Source organism: Aotus nancymaae, unplaced genomic scaffold, assembly GCF_030222135.1.
Source record: "Aotus nancymaae isolate 86718 unplaced genomic scaffold, 86718_ANA_hifiasm-v0.15.2.pri h1tg000006l, whole genome shotgun sequence".
Lineage (NCBI taxonomy): Eukaryota > Metazoa > Chordata > Mammalia > Primates > Aotidae > Aotus > Aotus nancymaae.
In genome coordinates, this window is record NW_026988417.1 from 75,268,823 (window position 1) to 75,289,567 (window position 20,745).

Here is a 20,745-nt window from a genome sequence, read left to right on the forward strand (position 1 = left end):
CCTTAAGTTCAACTTTTTCATCAATTCCAATGCTTCAAGCCAAAGTCATAGTGAATGTTCTGCAATCTTTCAGCTGCAGCTCCAGACCTTCACTCCTCCAGCTTCTCCTACATCCATCTAACCCTCAATTCCTACATTAAATCTCTTTATTCCCAAATACTTGCCATGACTTTGTTTTCTCATTATACCCAGTTATTAGTAAGAGAAGCAGTTTCCAGGAAGCTCAAATTTCAGGATAAAAATTTTCATTGGATTTAAAGGTATTAATAACCTAATTGCCAGTGATAACGGCATTGGTGGTCCATGGCATACAGTGGTAAAATAGTCATTACCTTGGATGACAGAGAAGTTGCTGCAATAAGATTATATAATGGAAATAAGGGGTACAAGGACTGTGCAGTGGGTTGACGATTTCAACGTACACTGGCGAACTTAAGAGAAAGAAAAAGATAAGCTCAAGGCTTTAGATTCCTACTTCAAGGCCTGGATAAGGAACCAGAATGTTTCTTATCTGCCTGGAAAAAAAAAAAAAAAAAACCTTGGCCAAGCGCAGTGGCTCACACCTGTAATCCCAGAACTTGGGGGCCAAGTTGGGCAAATCACAAAGTCAAGAGATTGAGACCATCCTGCCCAACATGATGAAACTCCATCTTTACTCAAAATACAAAAATTAGCTGGGTGTGGTGGCGCATGCCTGTAGTCCCAGCTACTCGGGAGGCTGAGGCAGGAGAATCGCTTGAACCCGGGAGGTTGCAGTGAGCCGAGATTGTGCCACTGTACTCCAGCTTGGTGACAGAGCGAGACTCCATCTCAAAAAAAAGAAAAAGAAAAAACAAAACAAAATTGCCTTATGTAGCTACATGGTCAAGATTTTTGAAAACTGAACCTAAATTCTGATCATGCAGATGGCTGAATTACGAAGTAAATGGAATTAACTTGCATGATCTCCTAGGTTAAAGTTAAAGTATTGATCAGGAAAGAGTGAAACTTTGGAAATTAGAGTTTGAACGGATTCCAGTGAAGCAGAGGACCTTCGGCCTCAAAATTCTGCCAAGACTTCTTTGTAAACAAACATTCTTCCTCTACTGTAGTAGACAGAATAATGGCCTCCAAAGATGTCCATGTTCAAATCCATGAAGTCTGTGAATATGTTTCTTTACGTGGGAAGAGGGACATTGTAGGTTGTTCAGATGGAAAGATTATCCTAGATAATCCAGGTGGGCTCAAGGTAATCATAAGGGTTCTTGTAAGAGAGGTACAAGAGGGTCAGGGTCAGATTACTTAGAGAGGTTGAAGCTGCTGCACTACTGGCTTTGAAGATGAAGGGAGAAGGCCACGTGCCAAGGAATGAGGGTGACCTCTGGAAGCTGGAGAAAGCAAGGAAAGAAATTCTCCCTAAAATCTCCAGAAGAACACAGCCCTGCTGACACCTTAATTTAGTACAGTGAGACCTTCAGAGTTGCAAGATAATAAGTGGGTTATTTTAAGCCACTAAATTTGTGGTAACTTGTTACAGCAGCAATAGAAATCTGGTCCATGTACTGCTGTAGAGAGTAGTCTTTCCTTGCCTAAATAACCTGTAATGACCACTCCTGAAGTAGTTGCTTTGCAGAGGAACACTGATGCTCCTTAAGATCCACACCTATCACCTTTCATGTCATTGCTTCTAGATGAATAACTAGACTTGAGACTAGACTCAAATCCTTGATGACCCCGGCAGAACAAGTACATTACATAATATTCTACAATGTTGACCACAGTTGAACACATTCAGAAAGCTATTTGTAAAGATTGCTAAAATACTTTTTTTTTCAACGGGGACACAGTATTCACATGGACTAGAACATGAGAAGTAGCTTTTGGGTCTGCTAGTAGCTTCACTTTATGGCTAACTGGCAGTCTAGGTGACGTATAGCTCTTGGTGGGGGCTGATTTTTTTTCCTTCATATTGCACCATGGTTGTAAGATGATGATAATGATCCAGTAGAAAGAGAAAAACTGGTGATGTAGGGGCAGAAATAGGGGGATAATTGCAGAAGCCAAGTTCTTAAAAAGCTGAGAGGAGATGGAATCCAGTACACAAGGTGAAGTAGAGACAGTTCATGTGTTCTACAGGAAGGAACAAAGCTTATGTGAACTGATGTAATTCAGTAGGTTTGGTGTTAAACATAATCAGTCCTGATTCCTTTCATTTTTCTCAAGCAGTTAAGAAATCTGTCATTAGCTAAGGGTGTGGACGGGAGGAGATTTAAGGATATTAGAGAAAGTGGAAGAGCAAATTCACTAGCTCCAGGGAGTTCAAGACTAATAAAAATGAAACAAAAAGGACAGAACCCACACAGAGCCTTGCTGAATACTATTAGAGATCTACCTCTAAGATCTGAGAAGCACTCCCTCCAGAAACCTCCCGGAGGGTATCATTGATGTATCTTTTTAGGGTGTGGTCACTTAAGCAGTTACAATCTATCTTCTGGTCTCTTCAGCCACTCATTTCTCCACCTTGATCCTGAGAAACCTAGGAAATAAAATCTCTTTTGAGTTGTGTACCAAAGCATGACTCCCTTCTCTGAACTCTTCTAACCAGATGTGGTCCCTTGCAGCCAATTTTACATGATCCCACCCCCACCTTCCTTGCCATCGCCAAGTCCAGCAGTGGAAACCTGACGCAAACTGGTCAATTGGATTTTAGGTCCTGGAGTTGAAATTGGGATACTGGGTCTCTAAGCAGTTGGCCAGAGGTGCTGGAGGTAGGAAGAAATTTTACTATAGTACTGAGCAGCATTTTTGCACCATGTGTATGAAAGACGCTGAGAACATAGATTTGAGGGTGAAGGGGAGAGAGAGAAAGAGTGAAGCAGATGTGTAGAAGAACCAGGGACAAGAGGGCACATGGTCCTGACAAGATGTAGATGGTATCTGCCTTGATTCTCAATGACATTTCAGTCACTGATTTCTGTCCTTAGCTGAACTTCCTCCCTTGGATTATCTGCAGTGCTCTTAGTTTTCTTGAATTCACTTTTTTTTTTTTTTTTGAGACGGAGTTTCGCTCTTGTTACCCAGGCTGGAGTGCAATGACGCGATCTCGGCTCACCGCAACCTCCGCCTCCTGGGTTCAGGCAATTCTCCTGCCTCAGCCTCCTGAGTAGCTGGGATTACAGGCACGCGCCACCATGCCCAGCTAATTTTTTTTTGTATTAGTAGAGACGAGGTTTCACTGTGTTGACCAGGATGGTCTCGATCTCTTGACCTCGTGATCCACCCGCCTCAGCCTCCCAAAGTGCTGGGATTACAGGCTTGAATTCACTTTTATACATGAGCAAATCTGAGTACATTTCTGTAACTTGTAACCCAAAGAACCTGATGAAGAGATTTATTAAATGCTGTGCTAAAATCAGGATATACTCGCCGGGCGCGGTGGCTCAAGCCTGTAATCCCAGCACTTTGGGAGGCTGAGGTGGGTGGATCACAAGGTCAAGAGATCGAGACCATCCTGGTCAACATGGTGAAACCCCGTCTCTACTAATACAAAAAATTAGCTGGGCATGGTGGTGCGCGCCTGTAATCCCAGCTACTCAGGAGGCTGAGGCAGGAGAATTGCCTGAACCCAGGAGGCGGAGGTTGCGGTGAGCCGAGATCATGCCATTGCACTCCAGCCTGGGTAACAAGAGCGAAACTCCGTCTCAAAAAATAAATAAATAAATAAATAAATAAAATCAGGATATACTCTGTCTATAGCATTTTGTTAATCTACTAGTCTAATAACCAGTTCTGTCAGAAAAAAAAAAAAGGAAGTGACATAAGGCTGGACAATTATTTAGTGACTCAATGAATACTCTTGGGAGACTTGAAAAAAAAATAGCCACTACATTCTTACAATACAGCTTATTTTTTTAATCATTCAAAATCTTATTTAATTTGGAAAACATAAAAATATGGCTAGGCATGGTGGCTCACACTGTAATCTCAGCACCCTGGGAGGCCGAAGTGGGCAGGTTGCCTGAGCTCAGGAGTTTGAGTCCAGTCTGGCCAACATGGTGAAATTCTGTCTCTACTAAAAATACAAAAAATTACCCCGGCTTGACGGCACACGCCTGTAGTCCCAGCTACTTGGGAGACTGAGGCACGAGAACTGCTTGAACCAAGGAGGCAACACAGTGAGACTCTGTCTTCAAAAGAAAGAAAAAGAAAAAACATTAATAATATAGACAAATAACTCATAAGATCATAAGACTAGCTTCTGAATATAATTACTCTGAGCAGTTTTATGTATTTCACACCAGTTTTTTCCTTATGTGTTTGATTTAAACAATGAAATTAGAGTACAAAATACAATTGCATTTCCTGCTTTTCTCATTAGATATTATGCCATACGTATTTCCTATATTCCTTGCTACATAGTCTTCATAGCTAAAATTATAATGGATGCCTAAAATTCTATTGAATATGCTATAAAAATAACACTGCAGTGGTTATCTAGCACTCACCAGTTTGAAATTCCAAACTTAGTGAATATGTCTATTTTTGTTACTAGAGAAGTTCTCTTTGGTAGGGTTAGAAATAGTTAATCATACCACCATTTCATGCTTCCTTCAAGATTAATGTTCATCATCTTTGTGTGTGTGTGTGTCTGTGTGTGTGTGTGTTAATCACTCTTTGATGAACAATTCAGCCTCCTAGTTACCCTCATACAAGGAAGGCATCACCCTTTATGGCAGCTATAAAGCTCAGGCCATTGGAAAGAAAGCCTTCTTTTGTCCTTACAATTGTACATTACTAAATAAATGATTTGGTGTTTTGGATTTTGCAGTGGTGCCTTGTGAGTTTGATTGTGTGGTCACACAGTCTGAACACTATAGACTTTGGTCTATGATAAGTTTGCCACCCTGTGGCCCTTCTGGGGAGGCTGGCCAGCCCCCTTCAATCCCATTGCTGTCTTCTGAGCTTTGTCCTTGCTGACTATGGAAGACCTCAAAACTGAAACCGACAGAAGACAGCCAAACAATTGCAGAGCAATTTGCAGATGTAGCAGAGAAGAGGATAGAGTAACCTCATCTGTACTCAGAGCTTCAAATATTGTCTCATAATGATAACTTTTAAGGTGTCAGATTTCTGTTCATTGTTATTCTCTGTCATTTCAGGTGTCTTTTATACATACATATTTGGCATTATCCTGATTTTCCTCTTCTCCTTCCTTCAACATTTTATTTAAAACCCTCTTGCTCAGTTTGGCATGTTTCTGGGAAAATATGTTTTCCCATAGTCCTTTAGGGATGCACTCTGCCCCTAGCCAAGATTATCCAAAGATGTGATTCAGGAAACCAAACTCTATGCAGCTGTACATCTACACACCATACCCCTCTTCTTCCCTCCTATTGCCAATCTTCTACAGAAAACACTGTGGAGAATGTTGTTTGTATTTCCCAGTACTTCATATTCTGGCCCAGCACCTCAAAATCTTTAATATACATCCTAGGTTTCTTCCCTCAAAATCAGTGAAAGCAGATAGTGACCATCGCATTTGATAAGACTGTAGACCAGGGGTCCCCAACCCCTGGGCCACAAACTGGTATTGATCCGTGCCTGTTAGGAACTGGGCCACACAGCAGGAGGTGGGCGGCAGGCAAGTGAGTACTACAGCCTGAGCTCCGCCTCCTGTCAGATCAGCAGTGGCATTAGATTGTCAGAGGAGCTCGAACCCTACCGTGAACCGCTCAGGTGAAGGATCTAGGTTGGGCACTGCTTATACGAATCTAATGCCTGATCTGAGGTGGAGCTGAGGCAGTGATGCTAGCGCTGGAGAGAGGCTTCAAATACAGATTAACATTAGTATAGAGGGTTGACTGCACAGAAATAATAATAAATCAGTAGCTTGCAGACTCATATCAAAACCTTATCAGCAAGTGACAATTAAGCTGCATCTGGTAGCAGGCTTTAAAGTGGCCAGTGAGTCAATGTACTTCAGTTGCACAGCTGCCTCTGGTGGCAGGCTTTAAGTCAGAATCTGACATTTTATTTTAGTCCATATGTGGCCTGCCCTTTATTTGATTTTACCACTCTGTCTGTGCCTCTTTCCATCACTGTGCACTTGTCTCAGTCACAGTTTTGGTAAGCCCACAAGCTAGCCCTAGCCAAAATGAGAAAAAGCAAATGTCACTGGAGAGAGTTTCTTTAAAAAGGGGGAAAGACCCAGGCTGGGAGTAGTGACTCACGCCTGTAATCCCAGCAATTTGAGAGGCCAAGGCGGGCGGATCACAAGGTGAAGAGATCGTGACCATTCTGGCCAACATGGTGAAACCCCATCTCTACTAAAAATACAAAAATTAGCTGGGTGTGGTGGTGCACACCTGTAGTCCCAGCTACTCAGGAGGCTGAGGCAGGAGAATTGCTTGAACCCAGGAGGTGAAGCTGGCAGTGAGCCGAGATCACACCACTGCACTCCAGCCTGGCAACAAAGTGAAACTCCATCTCAAAAAAAAAAAAAAAAAAAACATGGGGGAAGACCCAATAATGAGACAGTAGAAGACTCCAAGACTGCCAACAAAAAGAAAGGTGCATTTAAAAGAAAATGCCAAGAGTCCTACTTAAATTATGGGCTCATTGCAACAGGTGATTCACATTCTCCAAGCCTGCCTTGTATAATATGTGTCAACCGGCTAACCAACAAAGCTTCAAAACTTCTTTGCCACATGGAGACCAAGCACCCTGTGCTAAAAGACAAGCTTTGGAGTTTTCCAAAATAAAAAAAATGTGAACACAAAGAACAAAAGCAATTCTTGAAGGCTACCACTTCATCAAATGTGTCTGCACTGAGAGCATCATTCTTAGTGGCTAACCACATTACAAAAGCTAAGAATAAGAAGCCCTTTACTATTGGTAAAGAGGTGACCCTGCCTCCGGCTAAAGACATTTGCCATGAGCTCTTAGGAGAGGCTGCAGTTCAAAAGGTGGCACCATAACTCGATGAATTGATGAAATAGCAGAAGATATTGAAGCAGGATTGTCAGGATTAATAAGTTATCACGGTACGCCAACCAGGTTGATGAGTCTGCTGATGTTGACAGCAAGGCACAATGCTTGTTTTTGTGTGATATATTTTTTCTGGAGGATGTGCATGAGGATATGTTATATGCAGTTTTGTTGCCAACCAGCACCACAGCTGCAGAACTATTCAAGTCTTTGAATAATTACATATCAGAAAAACTGAATCGGTCATCTTGTGTTGGTATATTCATGGACAGAGCGGCTGCCATGACTGAACAGCTTTCTGGTTTCACTACTTGGGTGAAAGAGGTCAATTCTTTTTCTTTTTATTTTTTCGCGATGGGAGTTTCGCTGTTGTTGCCCAGGCTGGAGTGCAATGGCGCAATCTCGGCTCACCGCAAACTCTGCCTCCCGGGTTCAAGCTATTCTCCTGCCTCAGCCTCCTGAGTAGCTGGGATTACAGGCACGTGCCACCATGCCTGGCTAATTTTGTATTTTTAGTAGTGACAGGGTTTCTCCATATTGGTCAGGCTGGTCTTGAACTCCTGACCTTAGGTGATCCACCCACCTCGGCCTGCCAAAAAAATGTCACCTGAACTTAACAACATTTTGCAGGTTGTGATTAAAATTATCAACCACATTAAAGTACATGCCCTTAACTCGCCTGTTCACGCAGCTCTGCGTGGAGATGGACGTAGAGCACACATGTCTTCTCTTATGCCCAGAAATAAGATGGCTTTCTAAAGGTAGGTCACTGACCAGAGTTTTCGGGTTATGAGAGCTGCTTCAGAGATTTCTTTCAGAAAAATGATCACCACTGATGGCACATTTCAGTGACGCAGAATGGGTCACAAAACTTGCTTACTTGTGTGACATATTCAACCTGGTCAATGAACTCAATCTGTCATTTCGGGAGAGGACAACAACTGTGTTCAAGTCAGCAGATAAGGTGGCTGTATTCAAAGCCAAACTGGAATTATGGGGCCAACGAGTGAACATTGAGATTTCTGACATGTTTCTGATATTAGTGGAGATGTTGAAAGAGACTGAGCCAGGGCCTTCTTTCTCCCAACTAGTGCATGATCACCTCTCAGCTTTCAAAAGAATTTGAGGCCAGGCGCGGTGGCTAAAACCTATAATCCCAGTACTTTGGGAGGCCGAGGCATCCGGATCACTTGTGGTCAGGAGTTCGAGGCCAGCCTGGCCAACATGGTGAAACCTCGTCTCTACTAAAAATACAAAAATTAGCCAGGCATGGTGGCACGCACCTGTAAGCCCAGCTACTCAGGAGGCTGAGGCAGGAGAATCGCCTGAACCAGGGGAGGCAGAGATTGCAGTGAGCTGAGATCACACCACTGCACTGCAACCTGGGCAACAGAGCAAGACGCCATCTCAATCAATCAATCAATCAATAAAAGAGTTCGGGCACTACTTCCCAACCACAAAAGATCCCCCAAACTGGGAAGGAATGGATTCTCAACCCGTTTGTGAATAAGCCAGGTGAATCAGCTTTGTCCATGCTAGAAGAGAATTAACTGCTTGAGATGGCAAATGATGGTGGCCTTAAAAGTATATTTGAAGTTGGACACAGTGGCTTATGCCTGTAATCTCAACACTTTTGGAGGCTGAGGCAGGCGGATCACTTGAGGTCAGGAGTTTGAGACCAACTTGACCAACGTGGTGAAATCCTATCTCTACTAAAAATACAAAAGTTAGCTGGGCATGTGCCTGTAGGCCCAGCTACTTGGGAGGCTGAGGCAGGAGAATCACTTGAACACAGGAGGCAGAGGTTGCAGTGAGCTGAGATCACGCCACTGCACTCCAGCCTGGGTGACAGAATGAGATTCCGTCTCAAAAAACAAACAAACAAAAAATGGTTGGCTGCCTGTAATCCCAGCACTTTGGGAGGCCAAGACGGGCAGATTATGAGGTCAAGAGATCAAGACCATCCAGGCCAACATGGTGAAACCCCATCTTTACTAAAAATACAAAAATTAACTGGGCGTGGTGGTACATGCCTGTAGTCCCAGATTCTCAGGAGGCTGAGTCAGAAGAATCGCTTGAGCCTGGAGGCAGAGGTTGCAGTGAGCCAAGATTGTGCCACTGCACTCCAACCTGGTGAGAGAGTGAGACTCCATTGAAGAAAAAAAAAGGTATGTTTGAGTCAACTTCGAATTGCCATACATTCTGTGGGTTAAAGTCAAGGTGAATATCCTGAGTTTGCCACAAACACACTGAAAAGCCTGCTTCCATTTCCAACATCCTCTTTGTGAAGCAGGGTTTTCTGCAGTGACAGCAACCAAAACCAGATTACGGAGTAGACTGGACGTATGCAACACACTTCCGGTGTCACTGTCCCTGATGCCAGAAAGGTTGGGGATCAATGCTGTAGAGCGTAGATCACCTTCTAGCTGATGCTCAGGAAGTTAGCATACCTCTCAATGGGCCACAGCAGAGACCAGCGCTGCCTTCATGCTCTTCCTCAGGAAGTTGCCAACATCATTACATCATTCAGTCACAAACAGTTCATTGTGGCCTCTTGTGTGTGGCAAACAGCATGATAGGCCTAGCACATAGTATAGCCCATCTCTTCTTCCTGGGTCTAAGTCAGTCTCCTTCTACTGTCTACCACTGTGTTATTTTATTTTGTACTATATATATAGTTTTGAGACTGAATCTTGTTATGTTACCCAGGCTTGTCTTGAACTCCTGGGCTCAAAGGGTCTTCCTGCTTTCGGTCCCAAGTAGCTGAGATAAGACGACCCTGCCCAGTTTATATATTCTCATTTTCACTTTAATTTTATTTATTTTATTTTATTTTTGATACAAGGCCACTCGTATCGCCCAGGCTGGAGTGCAGTGGCTGAATCACGTTTCACTGAAGCTTCAACTTCCCAGGCTCAGGTAACTCTCCCACCTCAGCCTCCTGAGTAGCTGGGGCTACAGGTGTTCGCAGCATGCCAGGCTAATTTTTGTAGAAGCAGAGTCCCACTATGTTGCCCAGGCTGGTCTTGAATTCCTAGGCTCAAGCAATCCTCCCACCTTGGCCTCCCAAAGTGTAGGGATTATAGGTGTCCCAACCCAACCTAAAATAAATTTATGGGTGTCCACACCCAACCTAAAATAAATTTAAAGCACACAAGTACAATATGAATACAATTTAATTCTAAAAATCCGACACATAGAAGTACATAGAGTAAAAAAACAGAGGCCTCGTCACTCCAACCCCAACCCACTTTTACTCTGAAAATAGGCATATAAAGAGTGGTACCACCATTCCTGATTCTTCTGGTCATCTTTCTTTGTTATCTCTCTCTCTCTCTCTCTCTCTCTCTCTCTCTCTCTCTCTCTCTCTCTCTCTCTCTCAGAGACAGAGTCTCACTCTATAGCCTCAGCTGTAGCGCAGTCATGGCTCATGTAGTCTTGACCTTCTTGGGCTCCAGCAATCCTCCCACCTCAGCCTCCTGACTGAGATTACAGGTGTGTACTGTCACAACCAGATAACTTTCATTTTTTTTGGTAGAGACAGGTCCCCTGCCTTGGCTGGTCTTGACTCCTGGCCTCAGGCAATCCTCCCGCCTCAGCCTCACAAAATGTTGGAATTACAACTGTAAACCACCACACCTGGCCACATGTTTTGGTTTTTAAGAAACTGCCAAACTGTTTTCCAAAGTGGTTATACTATTCTACACTCTCACCAGCAATGTGTGATTGATGTGGTTTCTCTACATCCTCACCAGCAGCTGATTGTTGTTGTTGAAGATAGGGTCTCCCTCTGTCACCCAGTCTGGAGTGCAGTTCAGTGTTATGGCTCACGGCAGCCTTGAACTCTTGGGCTCAAGTACTGTCTGGTGTAATTGATCTGTTACTGTGCAGCAGGCATAGGAACATGATGGTCTTATAACAAGCTTGAGAAAGAAGAAAATTGGGTCCAGAAGGAAGAAATGGGGTATAAGAAGCAAAGAGCTTTAAAACTTAAGAAAATAAAGTAGAAAATCTTCAATGCACAAATGTGCTAGAGGTCCTGCAACATAAAGCAGCAAAAAATGTGAGAGTGAAAGAAATATTAGAGATCATCTAATCTGAACCACAGGTTTTGCAGATGCAAGAAATGAGGGTGGGAGGCTAAATGCCGTGTTCAGGATTATTCACTGAATATCAGAGCTTGGACTACAACCCATAGCTCCTAATATCTAACACAGTGCTCTTTGTAGAACATTTGTCACTCATTTGGTGATCATGAATTGGATATGTTTTATACGTACCCAAAGATTTAACTCATCACCACTTTGGTCATAGACAACACTTTTGGAAACTAATGGCTAGGCTGGGTGCAGGGGCTCACGCCTGTAATCCCAGCACTCTGGGAGGCCACGGCCAGTGGATCACTTGAGTCCAGGAGTTTGAGACCAGCCTGGGCAACATGGCAAAACCTTGCCTCTATAAAAAAAAATTACCAAAAAAATTAGCCAGGCATGGTAGCACATGCCTGTAGTCCCAGCTACTTGGGAGGCTGAGGTGGGAGGATCACTTGAAGCCGGGAGGCAGAGGTTTCAGTGAGCCGAGATCACACCACTGCACTCCAGCCTGGGTATCAGTGTGAGACCCTATGTCAAGGAAGGGAGGGAGGGGAAGGAAGAAAAGAGAGAGAGAGTAATGGCTTCGTCTGAGTGTTTTCATTAGGAGTGAGACCCCATCTCAGAAAGAAAGAAGGAAAGAAAACTAATGGCTTTGTGTGAATGTATTCACTATGAGTTAGGCAAAGAACAGACAAAGCCCATTATGTTGAGTTTCACAATTGGTAACTGGTACAGAAGGTTCAGGTAGCAAAAGACTGTTTTTGCATTCTGGATATATGCTATTTCTGAAGATCAAAGAAATCTCTGACACTCTGTAATCACAGGTTTCTAGTGTTCGTGACCAGCCCATCTCACACACACCCTTCTCCCCACATACATACCCAACACTTTAAACAATTCTCTTTTTATATTTTTTATTATTTAATTAATGTACTTTCCATAAAGTTTTGTAACTGTAGACCCAGGTGTGGGATGGGTGCAGTGACTCCCGCCTGTAATCCCAGCACTTTGGGAGGCCAAGGTGGGCAGATTGCTTGAGCCCAGAAGTTGGAGAATAGCCTGGGCAATATAGTGATACCCTGTCTCTACAAAAATGATGATGATAATAATAATAATAATAATAATAAAATATGTAGACCCAGGTTTATCCCTGGAAATTTGTCACTTTATTTCTCTATGCCGTGTTTTTTTTTTTCATCTGTCAAGTAAGAAATAGGAATAGCTGGCCCAAATTTTTTAATGTGCATATTTCTTATTACATTTATTTAAGTTCTAATGTTGCTTGAAAAATAGTAATAAAACTTAGTGAGAACTTTTTTTTTTTTGGTACAGATGGGGTTTTGACATGTATTCCAAGCTGATCTGGAATTCCTGGACTCAGGATCCACCTACCTCGGCCCCCCAAAATGCTGGGATTACAGCAGGAGCCACCTTGCCCACCATGAGAACACTTCTTACCTGCCAATCAGAAGCACAGCTTTGCTTTTATACATTTAAATGTTCCTGGGTCTTGTTTCTCTCATCTGCCTTGTTTCTCTCATCTGAAAAAGTGAAGGTTGGAATTGTTTTTATCTGGAGTCTCTAAAAAGAAGAAAAAAAATGTTTAAAGTATATTCCAAAAAGTAACATTCAATTTGGTTGATTTTATCAAAATATTTTTGACTGGGGAAAAATAAATACAAAATGAATAGAAATCATATGACCCAGTAATTTCACTGTTTGGTATCTACCTCATGTACTACAATACAATATGATGCTAGAGTTGGCATTATACTCTATACGATAAAGACACGGCCCACAACAAGACTGTCCTTACTTCAGACACCAGCAAGTTTGGGGTCCTTAGGCCACCTACACTTCTGACCTACTGGCTATAAGTTTGGGAGTTCCCACATCCCCTTAAGGTTTCATTATTCACTAGAATGACACAGAACTCAGGAAAGCTCTATATTTGTGATTATAATTTTATTATAAAGGATATATATCAGAAGCAGCCAGATGAAGAGACACATGGGGAGAGGTCTGGGAGGGTCCCAAACACAGAGCTGCTGTACTGTCTCTGGGTGTGTCATCCTCTTGACACACTGATGTGTTCACAAACCAGGAAACTCCACTGAGGTTCAGTATTAGGTATTGGGGTTCCATTATGTAGCCATGATTAATTGGTCAACAGTCACAGAAATGGACTCAGACTCTAGCTCCCCTCCCCTCTCTTCCCTTCCCAGGACACTGGGTGATTATCATATGCCTCAAAGCCGCACATCTCTAATCACATGATCAGCCCCCATCCTGAAGCTTTCTAAGGTGCCCACCATGAGTCACCTCATTAGTATAAACTCAGGTGTGATCTGAGAGTCTCATGAAAAACAAAGATACTCCTATTACTTTGGAAATTACAAGGCTTTAGAGTCTCTCTCCAGGAACCAGGGACAGGGCCAAATTCTCTATTATACAACAATAACCAAAAAAAATGAAAGTCCACACACAAGTCTGTGCATGAATGTTCATAGTAGCATTATTCATAATAGCCGAGAAGTGGAAATAACACACATATCCATCAACTAATGAATGGGTAAGTAAAATGAGCTGTATTCATATGTCTCAGAGGCCTCCAAGCCCACCCCTATATTTGATGAGAGGACCCACAGGATGTAGTCATACTCATGGTTAAGATTTATTACAGCAAAAGGATACAAAGCAAAATCAACTAAGGACAAAGTCAAGAGGAAACCAGGCACAGGCTTCCAAGAGTCCTCTCCCAGTGGAGTCACACAGGATGAGATTAAATCCCCCAGCAATGAATTGTGACAATGTGTGAAATGATATCTGCCAGGGAAACTCATTAGTGACTCAATGCCTAAGGTTTTTATTGGGAGCTGATCATGTGGGCACCTTCTGCCTAGCATGTACCAATATTGCAGACTCCAGGAGGAAAACAGGTGGATTGCATAAACCACAGAGTTCATACAACTAGTTAAGGCAGAGTAAACCATTCATATCAGTTAGGGATTGGTGGAAATCTCAAATTCAAAGTCCCAGACACCAGTCAAGGGCCGAAGCAGGCTTTTCTAAGGATAGCAGTCTCCAGCTTGCTGCATTAATGCTTTTTTTTTTCCACACCATAGGGTAGAGTATTATGTGCTCCAACATGGATGAAGCTGAGAACATCATGCTAAGTGAAAAAGCCAATAACACAAGGCCACATATTGTATGATTCCATGTATATGAAACGCCCAGAAGCAAATCTATAAAGAGGAAACAGAGAGTAATGGTTGCCTAGAGCTAGGAAGTCAAAGGAAAATAAGGAGCAATTGCTAATGGGTAAAGAATTTCTTTTTGGGGAGATACAAATGTTTTGAAATTGATTGCAGTAATGGGTACATAGCTTTGTGAATACACTAAAAACCACAGAATTGTACTCTTTAAATAAAAGATTGTATGAAATGTGAATTATAGCTCAAAAGAGCTGTTAAAAATAAAGAATGGGGGCTGGGCACGGTGGCTCACACCTGTAATCCCAGCACTTTGGGAGGCCGAGGCAGGTGGATCACGAGGTCAAGAGATCGAGACCATCCTGGTCAACATGGTGAAACCCTGTCTCTACTAAAAATACAAAAAATTAGCTGGGCATGGTGGCGCGTGCCTGTAATCCCAGCTACTCAGGAGGCTGAGGCAGGAGAATTGCCTGAACCCAGGAGGCGGAGGTTGCGGTGAGCCGAGATCGTGCCATTGCACTCCAGCCTGGGTAACAAGAGGAAACTCTGTCTCAAAAAAAAATAAAAAATAAAAAAAAATAAAGAATGGGGCAAGGTGCAGTGGTTCATCCCTGTAATCCCAGCACTTAGGGAGGCTGAGGCAGGTGGATTACCTGAGGTCAGGAGTTTGGGACCAGCCTGGCCAACATGGCAAAACGCTGTCTCTATCAGAAAATACAAAAATTAGCTGGGCATGATGGCATGTGCCTGTTGTCCCAGCTACTTGGGAGGTTAAGGCAAGAGAATTGCTTGAACCCAGGAGGCAGAGGTTCAAGCAAGATCATACCACTGTGCTCCAGCCTGGGCAACAGAGCAAGACACTGCCCCCTGCCAAAAAAAATTAAAATAAAGAAAGAAGAGAAGCAGTTGCTTATTTTAGTATAAGTGCCTTTTTTTTTTTTTTTTTTTTTTTTTGCCTTTAGGAATATAAATTCAAAAATATTTGTGAGCAAAAAGAAAGAATGAAATCTCAAAGGAGAAAAAAAATATACCAAAGGAGAATGTAGTTAGCTGAAGTATACTTCCTAGATGAGCTTATAGAAATCAATTTATTTTATAATTTTTATCCATAAATTTCATATTTCCAATTATAGAATCAGCTGTTGATTTTAAGCAATGTGTATCACAACTGCTAATTGACAGGAGTCACATCTGTGCTAGAACAGAAAAATTCACATACATATTTGTGCTAATAGTTGTTATGCATGCCTCTATCCTTTTTTCTGTACAATATACTGTACTACTAACTAATATCAAAGGTCCTCCTTTAGAATAAAATATAGTAAATTAAGAAGTCCCCAGAGGCCGGGCATGGTAACTCACTTCTGTAATCCTAGCACTTTTGGGAGGCCGAGGCAGGTGGATCACTTGAGCTCAGGAGTTCAAGACCAGCCTGGCCAACATGGCGAACCCCCACCTCTGCTAAAAATATAAAAATTAGCCAGGCATGGTGGTGGACACCTGTAATCCCAACTACTTGGGAGGCAAAGGTGGGAGAATCGCTTGAACCAGGAAAGCAGAGGTTGTAGTGAGCTGAGATCATGCCACTGCACTTCAGCCTGGACAACAGAGCAAGATTCTGTCTCAAGAAAAAAAAAAAAAGGTCCCCAGACACTTCAGCCATCTTAGCAGATCACCCTTCTGAACTCAAAAGGACAGTGGAAATGTGAGTTCTGAGTAGGTAAACTGATCTGCTGACATTACCAGCCCAGAATTCTCCCGGCTCTTCATTTCATGAAGAAAGACCTGGCCTTCCCTCTTGATACTCACAGCAGAACTGCTGGGAAGGTTCTCCTATACACAAACTTCTGGCCATTCTTATCTTGCCTTTTGTTTCAGAAGTACTATTGTATATCCTTCATTGGCTCTGTGCTGTATCCAAAGCATTATTTTCTGTTTAATTTTCCTGTGAAAAAAATTAAATTTCCCATTTTTTATTTTTCCTAACCCCCTTCTACAACACAGTCTCTTTATGACTCCAGAATCCCACAGCCCTTTTTTAAATCCCAGCTATTTCTCCACATATCCAAAAATTATTTCTATCAACAGCTGCCCATTTTCTTAGTGCATGTCTCTCAGCTGTTGGCTTACTAACAGGTTTAGATAAAGTAATTTACATTAAGTATGTATATGATTGATATGCTCTTTAACTTTCTAATTGAAAAAGTTGTTATCTGTTTTTAAGTTACTTATTTTTGAAATAAAAATGTGTCCACATGGTAGAAAATTCATAAAATATGGGTTTTTTCCTTTTCCTTTTCCATGTTTTTTTTAAAGTCCTCACGATTGTTTAAATTTGAAAAATGTCCATACTTACTTAATTTATTTATTTATTTGAGTTGGGGTCACCCAGGCTGGAGTGCGGTGGCATGATCTCTGCTCACTGTAACCTCTGCTTCCTGGGGTCTTAAGTGATTCTCTGACCTCAGCCTTCAGAGTAGCTGGGACCACAGGCGCACACGCCATGCCCAGCTAATTTTTTGTATTTTTGATATTTCGCAGAGATGGTTTCACTGTGTTGCCCAGGCTGGCCTCGAACTCCTGGGCTCAAGTGATCTGCCCACCTTGGCCTCCCAAAGTGCTGGGATTATAGGCATGAGCTACCACTCAAGGCCAAACATTTATTTCAATTATCCTTCTCATAGAAGATGAAGGAGCAAATATTTTATCCTTAAAATATCTTTAGGCTTCCTAAAGATAGAAATATCTTCTCTCTTTAGGAATATAAATATAAATATAAAGATATTTCTATCTTTAGGAAACCTAAAGATATTTTAAGAAGCCTAAAGATATTTTAAGGATAAAAGACATCTTAACATTTTTATTATTCTGAATTTAGGGCCTAATATAAAGGCAGAGTCAAGAAGAATTGTCAGAAGATACAAGGTATGAACAGAAATTGTAATTTTTAAAACCCAAGACCTCCAGGCATGGTGGCTAACACCTGTAATCCCAACACTTTGGGAGGCCAAGGTGGGCACATCAGTTAAGGTCAGGAGTTGAAGACCAGCCTGCCAACATGGTGAAACCCTATCTCTACTAAAAATACAAAACTTAGCTGGGCTTGGTGGCACACGCCTGTAATCCCAGCTACTTGGGAGGCTGAGGCAGGAGAATCGCCTGAACCTGGGAGGTAAAGGTTGCAGTGAATCCAGATTGCGCCACTGCACTCCAGCCTGGGCAAGATTCTGTCTCAAAAAAACAAAACAAAACAAAAAAACAATTATCTGGGCATGGTGTCACATGCCTGTAGCCTCAGCTACTGGGGAGGCTGAGGTGGGAGGATGGCTTAAGCATAGGAGGTCAAGGCTGCATTGAGTGGAGACTGCACCACTGCACTCCAGCCTGGGTGACAGAGCAAGACTCTACCAAAACAAACAAAAACTCCAAACCATAGTTATAGTTATTATACATATTTTAAAACCACATCAGTAGGGAACAGTTAGTACTAGAAACATAACTGAAAAGTGAGGAATTTTTGGTCAGAATTGTTCTAGAGTATGCCAAGAACTCTAGAGAATTGATAGAATATTTTGGTGATTAAAAAGAATAGCTATTATGTGGTCACACACTAACTTGGTCATTTTCCAAAAAGAAAATCCAAATTCTAATGTGACTCTTGTCATACAGGTAACAATTTTTAGTCAAGAATTTATCTGTTTTTAATGAATAAATCTATTAACATTGGATTTCACCTTAAATTTTTTTTACCATTTATAGATGATTCTTCAATTGGTCTTAATATACATTTATATATGTGTGTTTAGACATATATAAGTACATGGTTATGTAAATAAGTTACATAATTAAAGCTTTCAACTTTAAGATAAAATTAATCTGATCAGTATATTAAATAAATCAATGTATTTATACTTGAAATTACAATGTAAATATATAAACTAGTAAATAAACTATATCTATTATCTTATGTATATATTCATGTTTTTCTGTAATTATTATGAGTATAGTCTTTATTGTTTTATTATCACCTTTAACCAAAGCAACCAACTTTTGTTTTTTGCAGAGAAGTCTAGAAGACAGTAAACCAAGAAATATCTACCTAATTTTTCGCGTACGCATTTTAAACTATCTTCATAAATGTTAAACTGGCAAAACAAACCCACATATGATATCATTCAAAGCATTTGCACAATTTAGTTTTGCTTGTTTGTTTGCTTATTTTAAAACTCTTTATCAAATCCCCTATTCTGAAAAGAACATTTGCACATCCTGTTTACAGTCATTTTATAACCTTATAAGAATAGAAAAAAATCTGTATTTCGTCACCAGAAGTTTTTTGTTTTTTTTTTTTTACTTTTTTTTCCTTTAAATTATAAAATTTCCATACATACATCAGTGGCTCCTTTGAAGATATCACAAGTCTCAGGAGATTAAGATTTTTCTATCATATACTATGACCAGAGTTTTGTATCATTTTTTTAACTTAAAATTGTTCAAGTATCCAAAGATCATATATCAATTAATTTGTTTTATAAGTTCTTAAAAATTTAAGAACTTGGAAATTATAATTTTGATTAACACATTTTATAGTATTATAGGAATTTCACATAATCAAAACCTTTTTTTTTTTTTTTTTTTTTTTTTTTTTTTTTTTTTTTTTTTTGAGACGGAGTCTCGCTCTTGTCACCCAGGCTGGAGTGCAATGGCGCGATCTCGGCTCACCGCAACCTCCGCCTCCTGGGTTCAGGCAATTCTCCTGCCTCAGCCTCCTGAGTAGCTGGGATTACAGGTACGCGCCACTGTGCCCAGCTAATTTTTTTGTATTAGTAGAGACGGGGTTTCACAATGTTGACCAGGATGGTCTCGATCTCTCGACCTCGTGATCCACCCGCCTCGGCCTCCCAAAGTGCTGGGATTACAGGCTTGAGCCACCGCGCCCGGCCGTAATCAAAACCTTTTAAAAGACATCTGTAATTATATTTTTATTTAAACACTATATTATATTTTCAATCTTAAACAATTTTTGGAAATAATAAGTTATTTCACTCTTAAGTCCAACATAAAAACTTAAAAAGTTTACAGCATTAGGAATTTAACTTCGGTATTATGAAAATTAAAATATAGTGTTAGCATTTTTATATAATAAAATACCATTTTTAACTTTTTCTTTTTAGAATTTTTTTATTATTTATGTGGACTAGATATTTCTAGAGTGCACATCTGACAACAAAATGAATGTTTAGTCAATTTACCTTTAAAATTTCTTGGGAGAAGATAGGAGGGAGAAAACAGAAGAAGAAAGTGAGAAGAAGCCAGGCACAGTGGCATGCACCCGTAGTCCCAGCTACTCAGGAGACTGAGGCAGGAGGATCCCTTAAGGCCAGGGGTTCACGGCTGGAGTGTACTGTAATCACATCTGTGGATAGCCACTGTACTCTAGTCTAAGTAACATAGTGCAACTCTGTCTGTTTAAAAGAAAGAAAGAAGTCCGGGTCCGGTGGCTCATGCCTGTAATCTCAGCACTTTGAGAGGCTGAGGCAGGCGGATCATGAGGTAGGGAGTTCAAGACCAGCCTGATAACATGGTGAAAGCCTGTCTCTACTAAAAATACAAAAAAAATTGGCTGGGTGTGGTGGTGCATGCCTGTTATCCCAGCTACTCAGGAGGCTGAGGCAGGAGACTTGCTTGAACCCGGGAGGCGGAGGTTGCAGTGAGCCAAGATTGCACTGTTGCACTCCAGCCTGGGCAACAAAAGCAAAACTCTTGTCTCAAAAAAATAAAAAAAGAAAAGAAAAAGCAGGAGCCAGCTATAGATACATATACAATCATTGGAGAAAGGCCAATAATCTTTCTGCTCTAAGAAGAGGGAAAAAGTTTAGATATAGAAAAACCCATTTCAGGATACACATGCACACATGAGTTGTTACACCTGGTTTAAATAGTAACTGGGGCCCTTGACAATTTTACCAGTTCATAGAATAAAACAGCCAATATTTATTAAACTCCTAAGAATGGAAATGAAGGATGTTTGGGGAGGGAGGGAGTCATTCATTAAACTAAATGATCTCTCTTTTAGAAAGACAAGACAAAAAAGAAAAAAACATTTTAAAAGGAGAAAAAAAATTTTGATAAAAAAGAAAAAGAATAGAGAAGACAGTCCCCTCACGAGAGCTGGGTTGTTTTCCTTTTTCGTTCTAAGATATGTCTAAAATGAACAATCTATTTGAGCCAAAGTTCTCCAGAGTAGCCTCTCCAATTCACTGTCCTCTGTGAAGTTATGCCAGGAAGTAGTGCAAGTATCTTAGAGGCAAACCACAAGAGGTTGGGTGGTGGTCAAAAATAAAAATACTACTTTTATAAGTAATATAAAAGAAACTGTTTTTAAATAAATTCTCTCTCTTTTTAAAATACAAAATATAAAAGAACACTCATGAATTTAGGCCCTAACCCAAAGGATAAATTACTCTGCC

At 41.2% G+C, this 20,745-nt stretch overlaps 3 long non-coding RNA genes and 1 other non-coding gene across 7 annotated transcripts in view; 1 reads left to right on the forward strand and 3 right to left on the reverse strand.

Annotated features, from left to right (window-relative positions):
• LOC135271386 (uncharacterized) lies at window positions 1-4,178 on the reverse strand. Its single transcript, XR_010339506.1, has 2 exons — window positions 4,072-4,178; window positions 1-2,515 (listed from the first exon to the last, which is right to left on the reverse strand). It is a non-coding gene; the product is annotated as an uncharacterized LOC135271386 (long non-coding RNA).
• LOC105713271 (uncharacterized) overlaps window positions 3,657-20,745 on the forward strand; it is a 25,661-nt gene continuing 8,572 nt past the window's right edge. Inside the window, exons 1-3 of one of the 2 annotated variants that reach the window (XR_010339500.1) lie at window positions 3,662-9,885; window positions 12,393-12,615; window positions 14,186-15,222. This is a non-coding gene — a long non-coding RNA (uncharacterized LOC105713271). Of the gene's footprint in view, window positions 9,886-12,392; window positions 15,223-20,745 lie in introns of those variants that run through there. The other variant, XR_010339499.1, reaches the window with a different exon arrangement.
• The window catches only part of LOC135271384 (uncharacterized), an 8,912-nt gene continuing 626 nt past the window's right edge, over window positions 12,460-20,745 (reverse strand). Inside the window, exons 2-3 of one of the 3 annotated variants that reach the window (XR_010339505.1) lie at window positions 16,085-16,220; window positions 12,460-12,601 (exon numbers count right to left, since the gene is read on the reverse strand). This is a non-coding gene — a long non-coding RNA (uncharacterized LOC135271384). Of the gene's footprint in view, window positions 12,642-16,084; window positions 16,558-20,745 lie in introns of those variants that run through there. The other 2 variants (XR_010339503.1, XR_010339504.1) reach the window with 2 other exon arrangements.
• LOC135272118 (small nucleolar RNA SNORD42) lies at window positions 18,663-18,729 on the reverse strand. The gene has a single exon (XR_010340218.1). It is a non-coding gene; the product is annotated as a small nucleolar RNA SNORD42 (small nucleolar RNA).